The following is a 15,593-nucleotide window of genomic DNA, read 5'->3' on the forward strand; positions in this document are numbered from 1 at the left end:
TATGAACAGAAGGTCATTCCAGAGTTCTTTCTTCTCTTGCAAAGACACAAACACAAATGCCACCTAACTGTGTTCATATAATATATAATACATTATTATGCTGCATTTAGTAAGTGCTTGTACTTCCACAAGAATATCTGAGCTTTACTCTTGATTGTAGTGCACTTCCAAATGCAAGTAAAAGCAGTTGTTATTCTCAGAGTTTCAGTGACCTATTAGGAAGATATAAGTTGTGACAGGATTTTTTCCTCTCTGAACTTCTGAAGGCACATCTTACAGTCTCTAAATCCCACCTTAAAAATACATAATCCGGAGACTATTGAGTCCTCTGATGACACTACGGTGTTGAATCATCTTTATATAATTATGCTGGTGAATATAAAGTATCATTGTTTTCAGCATCTTTCATGAAAGCTGTTTTGACCTTCAGATTAAAGGATCTGTATGGATTTCCAAACAAAAAAAGTTGGAGTTCCTGTATAAAACTTGAGCTCCAGCTCGGCATGAAGACATCAGATGTGCTTCTACTTGAAAAAAACATTGTTGTACCAGCATATATCCCATCTGAATTTTTCTCCTGGGTAAAGTCTTATAGATGAGTGCATCGTGCATAATGAGGACTGGAGGTTAGCCGCTTCCAGTGAATTCCTTTTCAAAGTGTAAGAAAGATGCAGAGCAGCAAGGAGGAGAAATCCATTGGTATTTGAGCTCTGTAGGATGAAGAGGTTTGCTGCTGGGGGAAGATCAAGAGGAGGCAGTAGGAATATTTTGGGCACTTCTGAAGGAGAGATGGAGACCATCTGGTAGAGAGGATGCTTAAAGGAAAAGTGCCAGGACAGAGATAAAAGTAAAGGGAAAGGAAATAGTGACTGAGTAACATCAAAGAGTGAGGCTGACTGTGGAGCAAAAATGAAGACATAGCAGTGACCCAACATAGGCAAATCGTAATACAAATGGTGGCACTGGGCGACGGATCCATATGACTCGGTGAAGGCTCAGGGGAAAAGCTCAGCATTTTCATTTCAGTAAAGTCTACAGGAAAGTGGTGTTGACATCTTTGGACGGCTTATAATTTAAAACTGATGCAGTAAGCAGGGTTCCCGCTGCTTCAGAAATACTGTCCTGGAGTCTAATCCAGATACTGTAACTACAGCAGAATTTAAAATGGAGAGATGCCAAGAAGAATGTTTCTTCCCTCATCGGCATCAGCATCTTTTCATTTGAATGACTTTTAGGGCATTAGATGTTTCCGTTGAACTGCTTCCTAAGACTTGTGTCCTCAAGCAGTGGTTGGTGTGTGGTCCTTCCCTGTGCTGAGCTGGAGTCGATCTCATGTTAAAAAAAAAAAAAAGAGGAAGATGCTGGTTTTGCTTTTCTCTTGCTGAAGGAGAATAACTATTGGCCAGTCCTTTTCTCCTACCAAAGTCTGGAAAACGTTTCTGTCATTGGAATTCCACCGAGGTTGGAGCAGTGATAAGCCCCATGGCTTCTATGGGTAGAGTAATACAGGCTAGCAGAGTCTGATCATCTCTGGTGCCTTGATTTTTACCCAGCCCTATAGGCAATATGTCAGGACAGGCGATGGGCCTAATTATAAAGACTGGCTGTGCTCCTGCCTCTCTTACCTCTTCCCATCTGCACTGAGGACTTTCTGCATCTTAGGGGAACCATGCTTTAGGGGGATTTGAGATCAAGGCCTGAAATAATCCCTTGGTTTTCTTCCTGCCTGCCTGTCTTTCTTTCCTTCCTTTCTTAACAAAACAGGTGTGTTGCTTTTTTTTACTGAAGTCGGTCCAAGGAAAGGAAAAGAAGAAAGTACTTCCAGAGGGTAATTAGTCCCATCTTAAAACAAGTGTGTAAGACAGGTAGGATAAGTCTCTCTCTCTCCCTGAAAGTGCCAATCTGTCACCACTATCTATAGAAGGAGCCTTCACGAGTAGCTTAGAGTAGGTGTTTGACTTTTACACAGTTAAATTTAGAGGAGATGATTGCCACTTTTTAAGTCAGTCGAAGTGCTTGTTTATAATTGATTAACCATTATAGATTGAAAAGTTGTGAGAGAGAACAAAAGTAAAAATATGATGCCATTGATAGAGATATTGTGTAATAAGGGATAGCAGTAACAGCAATTGCAGATGGTTAACATTTCCATTCCCTATTGTTTTTATTTTACTGTTAAATCTTCCCAGATTTTAGGTCTTGTTTGATCTGAAGAAGGAAAAAAATTGTCCCTGCTTTAGTGTAAGCAAAAACTGCTGAAATATTTGTAGGATTAATAAGTGATTTGTCCTGGAAATGTCAATTCATATATGTAGGGTCATTAATCCATAAAATGAATTTGCAAACATTTATAAGTTTCCTTTCGTGTTGTCGGTGTTTCACTTGACATGCTTCTGACTGCTCTCCAAATGAAGACTACACTCGGAAGATCCTGCAAGGCGTGCACTGACAGTTTGTGGGACTTGGTTTTGCATGTGTCTTGACCCACCATATACAGTCTGTTACAATGAAATAAATGCACATGTCATTTAAGAGTATTAATCATATTTCAGGCTGTGCCCAAGAATTTCATTGTGTACAGTGCTTTCACCAGCCATAACCATACTGCAAAAGTAAATAGATAAAATCACTTGCTCTAGTAAAACTAATTCTTGACTGTAGCCTAGCTTGCAGACTAGATAATGCTTGTAGAAATGGGAGATGCTCTGAAGGTTTGGAGTATTGTGACACAAAGAATTTTAAACAAAGTTGGAAAAAGCATATGGTATATATGGACGGGAAATCCTGTGGTAGTTTTGATTTTATGCAAGGAAAAAAAAGGAGTTCCTTAGGTCCATAAATCTGTTTGTATGCTGTACTCAAACAGATTTTCATGATCTTAGCTTTCCTCTTTCTTCAAAACATTGCTTTCAAGCACAGATGGGCCTACACCACAAGTTTGGGATCCAGATTGGGGCTTGGACCTGACGTTCATCAGAGGGTAAGCATATCTGAACCTAGCATTTGAGGTCAGCCTCTTGTGGAATTAACAACCTACTGCAAGGTCTGGATTGAGCCGATCTCTCCTGTATTTTGAGGCATAGGTGTAGAAAATACAAAGATTTGATTTAACTTGATCTCCAAGGTATTTAAATTCAAAATGAAAGGCTTTTAATGAAGCAGGAGACTGTATTTATGATTGTTATTGTGTCTGAGGGATGAAATTACATATGACAAATATGTTGGATATTATAATAAGAGACATATTTAAAATGGTTTCCAATCTAAATACATGTCTGAAGTCAATAAGAGTACCTATGGCAAAGTATTCAGATTCCTGATTTATAATCCAGTACTTTTACCCCGGTATGGTTATTTATGTGTAAATCGACCTGTTCCTAGCATAGAATATGGTATGTTATTAAAACTGTACACCTAGGTGTAGAAAGACAATTAGCCTATAAACACACTGACTTCCTCTTTAGGCTGAGAACCCCTCATATTTCCAAGACTAATGGTTTCTAATCTGTTTTTAAATGTTCCATTTGGATAGTGAAGGCGTAACTATCAAAACACTGTAAAATCATAATGCCTGTGCAGCTATAAATTACTGTTTTCAAAATGAGCTGGAGGTCTCCAACTTATTCCTAAATGCAGAAAAGTTAGATAACATAAAACTGCTTAGAAATGACTAGAAGCAACTTTTCTGGCTTTATCCAAATGCTAGGGAATTGTGGGTCTGCCCACTAACTCCCGGGCAATGTCCATATAGATAGCAAGGAAGCTAGTCCCGTAAAAAAAAAAAAATACTTGAGTAGATGAAAAACATTTCAGATCAGAGATTTACAGAAAGAACTGTGTTGCTTTTTGTTTATTTATTTGTTGGGGTTTTTCTTCTGGAAATTTCTCTGATCCGGAAGATATCTCACTTGTTTTTCATTGATCAAATTGTGGACTGCTTCATATGAGATAGTGTCTGCATGACCTACTGATGGTAAAGTTCCACTTCCATGAAAGACACAGCTTAAAACAATAATAAGAAGGTAATGACTTAGAGTATTTTCATAAGCCAAATAAATCCTGGGCATTTCAGATAGCAGATAAAAAGCAACCTTGAGCTTGCTGTTGCTTGTGGACTAGCTGATCTTAGCGGTTCTTTCCAACCTTAGTGGTTCTATGATTCCACTTGTTTTAAATACAAATGCAACAATAACTTTTAATGAAGAAAAAGGATGCATGATTTAAAATATCATTAGGATAGTCTTTTGTGGGGCACAGAAAAAAAACTTTACAGATGTTATTGGCTCTTTGGGGTTATACTAAAATAAAAACTGGGAGAAGTGCCTCATTTGAATTTATACTCCCTTTGTGATCCATCAAAAAGGATTCATCTCCTATTCAAATGACTAGTCAATATGTTAGTCAGATCAAATACTACTAATAAGATGCTAAAAATGCTTCTGAGGAACAGGGGGATTTCTCTAACAAGCCATAAAGTGTGTTTTTAATCCATTTCTGACTTGCTAAGTTCTTTGTGGTTCTCACAACTGTTCCATCATGACGCAGTTCCAATCTTTTGTGCAGAAGAAAAATCAAGGTGTAAATCAAGGGCAGTGCGTAGATATTGCCTTTCCTCTCCAACTGTTCCCAAAGCTGCTGCAGTCCTTGTGCTTTCCTATCTCACGTCTATTTAAGACAGTGGTGTTGCTGATACTTTGGCTTGATTAACCTATTTTTAATGAGATTTGCCAAATCATAGAGCAAAAATTTTGTTAAAGATTTAAAACGTAAAATAATGAAATAGTGCTATCTCATTAAGACAAGAGGAGCTCCTGGTACCCTGAGTCAAGGAAAGCGTGGATTTTCAGCTGCTTTGCAAACAGTACTCTCTGTGTTTGTAAGAGTTGTCAGTTGAGTTATCTGTGGAAGAAAAGTAGCCTAATGATGCAGGTTGGCTGCAGACATGGCCTTAGCTTCATGGGGCCTAAGGACATAGGAGTTCTCCTGAAACATCTTTCAAACAATGGAGAGAATAGATGGAGATATTATGAAGAGGATGGTGAGGAGGGTGGGTGTTGCATATCTTCCTGGTCACATCAGCAGAACAAAACTCTTCTGTAGCTCAGCTCTGAGCTTTAAAAATGATCCTTAATATTTGCCTGACACACAGAGTGCCTTAGTGGCAAAGCTTCTCATCCTGTTTGACTTCAACTGAAGTTTTGCACTCTTTCCATCTTCAACTTTTTTTAAGCTAAACAGATTTAAGTTTTGAGATCTGAGCAGCAGCTGAAGCTAAATAATTAAATAAAAAGAAAGTCTGATTAGGTTTAGTCTTCCTCCCAGATAATTCAAACCTTTCATAACCCAAATGTGGAGATAACCCTGGAAATGGCACACAAAATTCCCCTTACAATTTTGCTTGCTGAAAGCACACTGGAGCTGACCATCCCTGCTGGTTTGGATTGATTGAATTTGTAGCTGACATTCTAACATACTGGGGACAAGTTTATCTCTAAATTTTGTCTGGAATATGGGGCACCATCTTATGACATATATATTTTATTCAATTGAAGCAAATGAGTTCATTCACGAAAAAAAATTTGATGGATTAAGCCTGTGAATAACAACCATTTGGGACTGAGAAAATAAACAGTAACATTTAATAAATATACAGCGCACTAAGAATGTATTTATTAGTCTTTTGACATTTTTATCTGGCTCCTATAAAGAAGTCTTTGGAGCTGGGACAACAACTGGTGCAGGTAAATTTCCTACGTTGGGAAAGGATCTGGTATTTAGTTTATGGGAAGCAGGCCTGAGCAGATGTGAAAAGTTCAAATAAAGGAAGGCCAGATTAAACGCACTTTTGTGGCTGGAAAATCAAAACAGATGTTATTATTCAACCACAAAAAAATCTATGTGCACTTAAGTAGCATTAGGTGTCTGATCAGCTACATTTTTTTTTAAGTGCAAATAACAAAACAATTATAAAATTATATAGGCTGACAAAATGCTTTGAAATATTACCAATAGACTGACTAGTTTGGTCTTCTATTTCATGGGAAAGGGTAGAACTGAAGTGGATCTTACTTCACCTATAGAAAAATGAGTAAGTCTAATGAAGGGAGAATCAAGAGAAGATTCAGGCAGTGTGAAAAGGAATAGACCCTCCATCTGATGCATGTTAGAGAATGATTTAAGATGGATGCCCTTTATAATTGTCCATAAACTTTTCTGGGCACCTGCCCATTTGAAAAAGATTGATCTTGGCAGAGGATGACAAAGTCTGGAGGTCCGCAGGAACCCTTGACGGCGAGCATATGTTTGCTGGGTGTGAATGTTGGCAAACAGTTATAAAGATTATTTCTAATTAAAAGAAACACAATCTAGGTTCAGAAGTGTGTACGTTAGAGAAAACACCTAAGATGAATGGTGGACTAGCACAGGAGGTCCGAAATAATTATCTTTGTCTGTGAAAGCCAGATAATGGAGACAGTGGAAATAACTTTTTGTTTTTTATGTAGGGATGGCATAGTTTGCAGGGCCTTGTTTGTTGGCCTGGTGTGTTTCTGTTGTAGATGCACCCCTGGTGATCTTGCTGAGAGTCAGAGGTTAATGAAGAGCAGTTCATACTGGCTCAGTGGAGTTGACAGACCTTGTTAAATGTGCCACATAAAATGGGGAGCCTCTGGTTATTGCTTCCCTGTTCAGAGGTAAATGGAGTTACAGGAATAGCTCAGGAATGGTCAAAAAGTTACCACATGAATACCCAGGGTTTGCATGTTTGAGAGGATGTTGTGTAACAACAGAAATTTCTCCTGTCCACACTCTCTTTCAGTAACTGATTGCTGCTTGCCAGCTTCCTGGTGTTCAGAGTCACCAGGTCTGACCTCTGTTAACCTCCACACCTACCCCTAGGCTACCCTTTCAAAGAGATGCTGTTTGTCCAAAGATAACATTGTCCTGTGTGGCTGAATCATAGAAAGGCCTAGGTTGGAGGGGACCTTATAGATCATCTACTCCCAAACCCCTGCCATGGGCACAGTTTCCACCGACCAGATCAGGCTGCCCAGGATCCCATCCGACCTGGTCTTCAATGCCACCAGGGATTGGGGATCCACAACCCCTCTGGGCCTCCACAGGGTTCCTCTCAAGGAGTTCTTCTCCCAGTCTGTACTCATATCTCGGATTGCCTCAACCCAAGTACAAAACATTGCATTTGGTGTTGTTACACCTCATTAAATTCTTGTGCGCCCACTTTTCAAGAGTGTCCAGATCCCTCAGGATGGCATCCCTCCCTTCTATTGTGTCAGCTGCACCACTGAGCGTGGTGTCATCAGCAAACTTGCGATGGTACGCTCAATCCCACTATCTATGTCAATGATAAAGATGTTGAAGCATAGGTCCCAAGACAAACCCCTGAGGGACACCACTCATGACTGGCCTCCATTCGGATTTTGAGCCATTGACACCAACCCTTTGGCCATGACCATCCAACCAATTCTTTATCCATCTAGTAGTCCAGTCTTCAAATCCATATCTCTTCAATTTAGAGATAAGGATGTGGTGTGGGACCATGTCAAAGGCCTTGCACAAGTCCAGGTAGATTACATCAGTTGTCTTTCCTTTGTCCACTGATGCCATCACTCCATCATAGAAGGCCACCAGATCGATCAGAAGTGAATTACCATTGGGGAAGCTGTGCTGGTCGTCTTGAACACCTCCTCCTCTTGTATGTGCCTTAACATCTCTTCCATGAGGATCCACTCCATGATCTTCCTAGGCACAGAGGTGAGGCTCACCAACCTGTAGTTCTCTGGTCTTCCTTTCTCCCTTTCTTGAATATGGGAGTGATGTTTTCCAGTCATCAGGGTCTTCACTTAACTGCCACAGTTTTTCAAATATGATGGAGAGTGGCTTAGCAACCATATCAGCCAGCTCCTTCAAGACCCTGGGATGCATGTTGTCCTGCTCCATAGACTTTTAAACATTTAGCCTCATGAGGTGGTCTCAGACTTGCTCCACTCTGGGAGGGATTTTGCCTCCCTGATCCCCGCTTTGAAGTTTAGGAATGTGAAAGGCATCGGAAGCCTGACTGGCTGTAAGGACTGAGACTGAAAACTCATTAAGTACCTCAGCCTTCTCCATGTCTGAGGAGGCCCGCTCTTCCTTTTCATCTGTTAGAGGGGGTATCTGCTCCTTTGCCTGTCTCTTCTGCCTGATGTATCTAAAGAATTCCTTATTTTTTTTCACATCCCTTGCTAAGTTCAAATCCATCTGCTCCTTGGCTTTCCTGACTCCATCCCTGCATGTCCAGACAGCATCCCTATATTCTTCCCAGGCCACCCATCCCCACTTCTATTGCTTATACTTTTCCTTTTTTTCCCTCAGCCTGACCAGCAGGTCCTTACTCAGTTATGCTGGTTTTCTGCTCCATCTTTTTTATTCTGTAAGACAGAGAGCTCTTGCACCCTCAGAAAGGCATCCTTAAAGTGCTGCCAGCTCTGTTCTGTTCCTGTCCCCTTTCCCGGGGGAAACACAGGAGGCAGAGCATCATCATGTCCAGGAGATATGAGGCCTCTTTCCAGCACTTCTTGGAACAAGTAGCAGAAATGAGCTCTGAAGAACTAGATTCATCTGCAGGGCAGACATAAGAGCAGTGTAGCCAAAGGATGGCTATGCTACCATGTAATTAGGACTGGAAACGTTGCCTATGAACCTCTAGCTCATGGACTCTCCACATGCACTTCCATAGGAGCCACTTTAGCAGTGCAGCATGTGCTCTCACATGTTAAACTTGGTTTAATCTAAAGATAGTTGCAGGTAATTGGGCTCTTTTCTGGTCCTGAGGCTTGTTGTTAGAAGAACTCAAGATAACAGCTCTCGGGATCTGGGTTATTTTAGAAAAAAAAGAAAGTTTTTAGCTCCTCAGTCACACAAATCTCCTCTAATTTTCCCTTACTTACTTAAAAATGCAGCAGTGCTGGAGGCCTCACCTTTTGGGAAGGTGACTCCCTCACTGTAATTCATACATTTCTTAACCAGTTGTTCTTGGGAAGGGTGCAAAGCCAAAAAAAAAACCCAACAAAACAAAACAAAAAACCCACAGAAACATGATTAAATGTTAATTGTAAAGGTGAAATTCTTGTTGGCTTTCAGGCAAGGTCAGACTCCTATAAGTGAAAAAACACCATTTTAAAAAGTCTGCCAGCAACCTGAATCCAATCGAAATACAGTGTAATTAAGGCTTCCAAGACACTTGGGGTTTATTTCTAAGAAGCACTTAGATGACCTGTAGGCAACTTTCAGCATTTTCAAGGGACTATGTAATTTTAAAGTTATGGATGCTGGTCATTTCTATCCAGGACCTTATCAAACTTCTGTAAAAATGTATGTTCTTTAAGAAAAAAAAAAAATCTGGTGGCCTTAAAACTCAGCTAATATTATTGCCTCCTCTCATTTGAAAAGGTCCTTCCCGTTCTCAAAGGGCTTGTTGTTTCCGTATTCATGTGAAGGTGGGAAAAATACGCTGTGAAAATAGGAGAAGGGATCCTTTGTCTTTGCTTTCTTTCCTAATGTGGATGCTAAGTATCATACTGGTGCAGAAGGGCTGGAAAGAGCAAAATGTGTAAATAATTTAATGGGGAAAAAGAATTGTAAGATAGCAATTCACCAGAGTAAGGACAATAGAGCACAAAATGCCATAAAAGATAATAGGCTTATATGAATTGGCATGTGTTAGTGATTATGCAATCATTCATTTCCCACAGATTTCTTTTTATAGGAAACTTTGGAAAATCCCTGAAGAACTGACCGAGTCATTTAACCACAACAGGTTTCTTTTCAACGTGGCTAGGAGTGGGCGATAAATATTTTCACATAGTTGTACACTGATGGCCTGTTCTCATCTGCTGGAAGTGGCAGCACCGTGTGCTGCTGCACTCACCAGAATAAAATGGGACTACAACCCTGTGCTGACTGGGTCCACCTTTGCCACCCCTTTAGCTTCCCACTCATGTGGGACTGGGTGACAGATGCAGATGGGAACGTGCTCACGTAGTGGGGGGCTTCGGTTTGGTTCATGCGGGTGCTGGGGTGGCCAAAGAGAGGGATTTCTGCTCCAAACAGTGTTCCCAGCTCTGGGTTGGATGCAAATCCCTCTGGCTTGCAGCGAGCAGCTGAGCTCTCCTCCGTCATTGGCAAAAGGAGTCGTTTGCTTTGTTGCTGTCAGAGGCCGTTTAAATACTTGTATTTCTGGAAGCGGTTTTCTCTCACCAGTAGGCTAAGGAAAACAAGGCCTCGTTCCTTGCTTCTTAAGGATTTTTTTTTTCCCCTTCTTATTAAACGTGTCATTTTTCTTTCATTTTTCAGGACAGTTGCTCTCTGCCTCTAGACGTCCCTGCTGCCTCAAAATGTGCTCAGGGTGGGCTCTGCCCTCTCCAGGTTGCCTCGCTCCAGAGAGTCCCTAATGGACCTCAGCATCCCCATGTGTACACTGTACATCTCAGAGTACATCCTGCTAAAGCAGCTCTTACCTGTGCTCACACCTCCTTCCTCTGCTCCACTCCCCTTCCTGGGGCTACGTTGCTTCCCTTTGCATTGCTTCCTTTTGCTTCCTTCTCCTCAGCCCTTTGGAGTAAGATTGCTCAAGCCATGCTGTCCTACAAGAAGATAGGCAAGTTTATGGAGTATCTTGGAGCTTGACAGAGTCGTGGCACCAAATACCATGTTCTAGTTTAGAGTTGGCAAAATAGGTTTAATCACACCTGCCTCATTAGGACCTTCAAGCGCACTTTTGCTGGTATCATTCAAATGATCTCAGTTGTTTGGTATAAGGTGTTATTCTTGCTCGTGTATAAGAGGCAGCACGAAGGAAGAATGGGTGAAAAACTTTGAACTCCAAATAACATTAAAGGACTGAGAAATAGAACTGGTTGGAGGGTCTGGATTTCCCTTGTGGTTTGGCTTTCAAATCCAGAATTCTGATGTCTGAGAGATGGCATAAATCAAAGCCATCCATCAGATTACAGACAACTCTGAATATCAAATAGGTTATTGTTTAAAGAAAAATTAAAAGAAGTAAGAACAAAAGAAAGCTGCCCGTTAAATCCTGCAAGTGGTTAAAAATGGTCATTAGGAACATTTGCAAATGTGTAGCTTAGCTTAAGTTAGATGGACATAATTTTGATTAGGCCGTGATTTTTTTTTTTTTAAATACATTACAGGCTGGCTATGAATAGTAATGTTTTCATTTTTTAAATACATTGAGTCTCTCAGCATCGGTCTTCTCCTGCCGTATTTTGATCTTTGGAGTATGCATAAGGATGGAAAAATAAAGAAAGACAGAAAAATACAAAGAGTTGTGGGACACACTGCAAAGTAAGTCTGAGCTGGCTTTAAATTCAGCTTTTTCTACTGGGCCAATACACCAGGATGGAGTTTATTCCACCAGAAATGCTGATATTGCAAACACCTATTTAAACCCAGTGGTGCTGGAGGTAACCTCGCTTGCCTGGGTGCAAGGTTTGAATGACTTTTATAAATACTGCGTTAATGTTTTAAGAAAAGAAAATACAAAGTAAGCCCTGAGTTGGCCATTATATATGTAATTAAACAAGGAACATGAGTTGCAGTTACTTTTGCAGCGGTGCGTTGCCTGAACCAATGAACGTTTGTGATTTTAAAGCAGCGTTAATCTCAGGCTGTGAGTCCTGAATAATGTTTATTAACTATATTTTAATGACTTGTCGGTTTTCTAAAACATGCTGAAGTATTTTAGAAATCACTTAGTAAATGTAGTTTTAATTCTTTTCCCATATTCATGGGCTGCTACTTACTTAAAAAAAAAAAGAGATTAGAAGGTTCAGATTTAGAGCAGCAAATTGCTGTGCTAATCTGCAGGTATTTCTCTTCTTGATATGGCCACTAATGTCTAATCTTAGCGACGCAGGCCCAATCATTGTGCTTTTTCATTAGAGCTGCTATGAACTGTGTGCCAGGGACTTGAACTCTGGTGAGCAAGCTGCTCCAAGCTTGCAAGCTTTCATATGAAAATGTACCATGTGTATTAAAGAACAAGTCTAAAAAGAACCTGCTACATTTGTGCAGAAACTGGAGAGTTCACAAGACCAGCTCTGGTAGGAGCAACGTGCCTTTGAGCCTTTGCATGGTGGGGTGATTAGGGCTGGCCAGGAACAAGAATCTCATGTCATGACAAATTTGCAAACCTTTAAATTTGTTTCCATTTCTCAGGAGGGAGAAAATAGAACCTCTGGGATTCTTCTTTTTCCCTACAAAGTGTTATGGATGAAGGCTATGGAGAAAATCTTCCCGGCCGGATGCTGTCTACAGCATGGGTTTCCCTGGTTCAGAGTTGCACCTCCCACCAGTTGTGTGACCTTCAGGCTATGGGTGAGTCTGTGATGACTTTCTTCCATCTACCCAAAAGCTCCATCCCTAATGCGTAAAGTCTTCCCAGTGATAAAGAATATCCAAGCTCGGATGGAGAAACAGATACTTTGCTATGAAAGATTCAACGCAATTGCAATTTTTTTTGACAAATGGAGTTTTTCTGATCTTCCTGGGAGTTGTAATGGCCATGGCTGGTCTGAGTCCTCAGTGTTATGACGTGTCCTTCTGTGAGTGACTTGAAATTTGTACCTGAGTGGTATGGAGTAAGAGACTGACGTTGGTATTTCTTTCCTTACGAGATGTGATATTGCTCTTGTTCTTTGGAAATCCCCACCTAGAGGCGAGGAGTACCTTCACAGAGCTATTCCCCTGGTGCTGCTGAGCATGGAAATCTCAATAACCGACTTTTTTGGGAGGGTTTTCTGTTCACTTGAGCTTTGCTTTCGTGTACTTTGGGATTGTTTCCAGTAGTTCAGTCTTTCTGCAGCAAAGCGACAATGCAATCTAAGAAGTGGTCCATCTCCCCACAGAACACCCTTCTCTACCTTTGTGGTTTCCTTCGGTCTCTATAGTTTCCTAATTTTTTTTGTAATCTTTCATCTTTCTCATTTCAAGTATCCACTAGTTTTGATCCTTACCAAAGAGCTTATTTTTATTTCTCAACTCTTTTGGTCTCAGATAAGGGGATTGATCTTAACACTTTGAAATCAACAGTCATTTGACCACGGGCTTTGGAGACAGTTAAGCTCCTGAGGACCAAAACAGTGAATACAGAGCAGAAGCAGCCTTGATTTAATATTGTGAACCTAATAAGCCTAATCCTCTGCTTTCTGTTTTTTTTTTCTGCTTGGACATGGCCTGCTGTACAGCATTTCGGGTGTGAGGGGCATTGAAAGAAATCACCGTCACTTTCCAGAGCAGACATCAAAGGCAAACTCACTTTTCCCATTGCTTTTTATCTTCCTTCTATTTCTAGTGCATACTTCATTTTTTTTCCATGCTGCCGCTCCAATTTTTGCCCACTTTTGATTTCTCTATTAACGTTAATTAGGCTCATGAGCTTGATCACCAGGTGGGTTTTCCCCAAGCTTCCACTGTAATACTTCCCATCAGCAGCAGACTTGCAAGGGAATTTTTTTATGCTGCAGATAGGAGCCTAATGTTATTGGATACGGAGTGTTTCAGTGCTAAGTGTGTTTTACATCAGTTGAATTTGCCAGGAAGCATTATTGGCTTGATTATTTTTCAGCAGACAGGCTCGAGGGCCCTTGACCAGCATCGGGGGGCAATGAGAGAAGAGGGCCGTTAGCCAGGGGAATGATTCATACCTCTGGAGCTCACCAAGTGCTCATGTGTCTCAGGGAAGTAGCTCTGCATCTTCCAGCTGAGGAAAATGCAGAATAGAGGAGAAAAAAAAAAAACCCTAAGAAGAGAGAAAAATAAATGAATCCCTGGATTCACTTCTGGAGAATCTCAGTGCTAGGATGGAAGATTGGCACACACCTTTTGGACATTTTGTGCATGGTTTTCCTGGGCAGGTTCTTCCAGCATAAGTTTTTCCTGTATTGAATGCTAAGTAGCATAAAATATGAGCTATCACAGGGTGAACTGCAGTTTTTGTAGCCTTTGTTTTGTGATGATTTGCATATTCAGAATCTGCCTTGGGTGGTCTTGTTTTTATCCTCCTCCCTTGAAAACTACATTTACCTGAAGAAGGGCTTCATTCTGAGCGCACCAAATAAGCATTTCCTCTGCAGTTGACTTTAATCCTACCAAAAGAATGAACGCTTGGAGCAGAAAACCTTCTTTGGGTCCTACAGGGCATTAGAACATCTCAGGTACTGGCTGCTGCTTTAATAAAAGGATAGGATTTCCATTTACTTCAGGCGGGCTTAATGTATTGTTCTTGTAGTGAGACAGTCAGAATGAGTCAGGAGCCAAAGAATACACTTTATAGACACAAATAATCGTAAATTCAGAATGTCACCTTTAGGCAGAGGCATTTTTATTATTGTTAGTGGAGCTGCTGAGTAGGTTTGATGTTTTATTCTCTTGAGTACTAAATGTTCCAGAGTACCACAGCCCTATCTTTATCAGGCTCACAAGGAGGGAGCACAGCCAAACTTGCTTCCTATACTTCTCTATGATTGATAGCAGATGGCATGCTTTAAAATAAACCTATCCATTAGCAGTCCTCAGTGTTTTTACTCAAGGCATTTACAACTGTCTCAACCAGAAAACACATTTGCTCCGTAAGCTCGCTTCAGTCTGCAACAGCTGTACAGGTGCAAATCTTTCATTAACTCTTAAACAGTGGTGAAATAAAAGTTGCACTGTATTTTATTTTTAGTGGAGAGGTTGTTTCTCAAAGGACGAGTGCATTCTATCATTCTCCCTTTGCATATGGCAGAGGTTCGTGTTAACTGACGTGAAGTCAGAGTATTTTTCTTCTGTCCTCCTTCAAAGTTTTAGGGTGAGATAAATGTGGACGTTTGTAGGTGTATTCTAAATGGCAATACTGGGGGGTTGTAACTGGGGATTGGGATTCCTGAGGTCTCCTAGCTCCTCTCCTCATACAGCCCCGTGGGGGAGATCCTGCATGGTGTCCTCAACACTGCTTCATCCTGGGGCTCTTTTTTCCAAAAAAAAAAAACAACCAGAAAAAACACATACGTATGTATTCGACCCGATTCTGAGATGCTCAGTAAATAAATTACTAAATTCTGTCCCTCTATTCACTTTACTTTGCTTAGATTTCTCTGCAGTAGTCACAGAGGATGTTAAAACTGGCATGGCAGTCCTGCCAATACAACGAACTCTCAAGCACCTCCCAAAATATTAGTGCACCAGCAGATAGTGCTTTAAAATATCAGTTGCAAACCTTTAATATTAGCATTTAGCATTAATATTAGACAAGATCTTAAAATATTAGAGCCAGATAAAACAGTATTAGCAGGGGTATAGAAGTCATTAAGCAGAATAACCATCGCTGACTAAATGGATGCTGAAACTTTAACATGCAAACCAGTGTAGATGATAGGGACTTCACAGAGACAAGAGGATCCTTTCATTTAAAAGGAGGTTGGAGAGACGAAGGTTAGGGATTTGAAAGCTGGTAAATAAAACAACACAGCGGGACAAGTTATATGGAATGTGCCATCTCGTTAGTGGCAATCGTATCCTGTGTTATTTTCCTTAAGCTG

General features: G+C 40.7%; 2 long non-coding RNA genes across 3 annotated transcripts in view; both read left to right on the top strand.

The window, feature by feature from the left end:
* The window catches only part of LOC110400190, a 39,010-nt gene extending 35,948 nt beyond the window's left edge, over nt 1-3,062 (top strand). The window contains exon 4 of the long non-coding RNA XR_002439693.1: nt 2,920-3,062. This is a non-coding gene — a long non-coding RNA (uncharacterized LOC110400190). The remainder of the gene's footprint in view (nt 1-2,919) is intronic.
* The window catches only part of LOC110400131, a 75,892-nt gene continuing 71,515 nt past the window's right edge, over nt 11,217-15,593 (top strand). For both annotated transcript variants that reach the window (XR_002439654.1, XR_002439653.1), the window contains exons 1-2: nt 11,217-11,358; nt 12,232-12,390. This is a non-coding gene — a long non-coding RNA (uncharacterized LOC110400131). The remainder of the gene's footprint in view (nt 11,359-12,231; nt 12,391-15,593) is intronic.

This window comes from Numida meleagris, chromosome 5, assembly GCF_002078875.1.
Source record: "Numida meleagris isolate 19003 breed g44 Domestic line chromosome 5, NumMel1.0, whole genome shotgun sequence".
NCBI lineage: Eukaryota > Metazoa > Chordata > Aves > Galliformes > Numididae > Numida > Numida meleagris.